This window comes from Martes martes (assembly GCF_963455335.1).
Source record: "Martes martes genome assembly, chromosome: 9".
In the NCBI taxonomy this organism is placed as follows: Eukaryota; Metazoa; Chordata; class Mammalia; order Carnivora; family Mustelidae; genus Martes; species Martes martes.
Window position 1 is genome coordinate 109,247,774 of NC_137896.1, and position 1,580 is coordinate 109,249,353.

Below are 1,580 nucleotides of genomic sequence, written 5' to 3' on the forward strand. Positions count from 1 at the left end.
TTTTCTAAAGAAGATGCAGTCCCTGGTTGGTTGCTTGATGGCCATGTTTGTTTCATCTGATGGTAACCTGGAGAGGTGTATGCTTGATTGGGATACATAGCACAAGATTTCATCCAGCCTGTCTTCCATCTGAGAATGTTGAATTCTCCTTATTCTCAGGGCATGTGATTAAGAAGTCGACCTAAACATTTCTTACTTGAGTAATCCCCATTATCTGCCATTTCAGTTATTCATGGCCATCTACTCCTGGAAGTAGATGATCCCCCTGACCAATGGCCAAGAGGTCAGCAGTAGCCTAACGCTATGTCATGATGCCACTCACCTTACATCATCTCATTCATTCTGCCAGCATTTGATCATCAGACATCACAAGAAAAGTGACTACAATAAGATATTTTGAGAGAGAGAGACCACATTCACATAACTTTTATTATAATCGGTTGTTATAATTGTTCTATTTTATTATTAGTTATTATTAATCTTACTGGGCTTAATTTAGAAACTAAACTTTATGGATGTATAGGAGAACATAGTATACATAGGATTTGGTACTATCTGTGGTTTTAGGTGTCCTCTGGGGGTCTTGAAACATATCCCCTATGGGTAAAGGGGGGACCAACTGTAATATACTACATTTAATTGTCCTCCATTTGTACTTAAAAAGAAAAAATCTATAGTGAATTCACTTCCATTGGCTTCTAAGGGAGGTCAATAATCTTTATGCTTTGAAGTTCAGGCAAATTTCCAACAGATCAGCACTGGGGATAGATACGTAACAACATCCGCCCAATTCAGGGCCACTTTGCCAAATACAGTTAATGTCCCAGAGTCTCCTTGTGCAGAGATGCCTGCCATACATCAAAATTAGGGAGGCTGAACTGGTAAAGTGGGTGTTATGCTTGCCATAAAACAATTATTGGAGTGAGTCATACAACATGTGTGATTCGTTGCCAAAAGATCATTGGGGAAAAAAAGACCTTTGAGTTCTGGGGAGGGAAAGTCCTGGATGGCTTCATGGGAGAGGAGAACCCAAATAGTGAGATTTGTTTTTCAGGAGAGGGAGAATATTCAGGAGGAAGAAGATTATGAGAAAACAAAAGGATACACTGCATCCTAGAAGGTTTTATACTCCAGACAGTCCAAGAACAGGGATCGAGGTAGAAAATGCTCAGGTTCGAGCCTGGAAGAATTGGGCCCATGCCTGAGAAGGGTCTCCCGGTGGAGTAAGAAGACTCTGGAATCTGAGATTGCTGGACAGGTGGCTCCCAAGGTTAGAAATTTATGTACAATAAGCACATTACATTAAACTAAACTAGACATGAGCATGTCTAGTTATCAGTGCCTACATTATGACCTGAAGGCCAACCTGGGGACACCTCAACTGTGAGGCCAGTGAGCATTCAGAGAAAGTCCTTCATGATGATGGAAGAAGCAAGAGGGACAAAGTAACTCCTGAAACAGCACAAGATGAAAGTTATTATTACAGTCCCTGGACTGAACCTACTTGGGCCATTGTCCCGCCAACAGAACCTCCAGGTTGCTTCTTCAAGCTCCCTCTCAACCCTCTTTTCCCAGTTGGG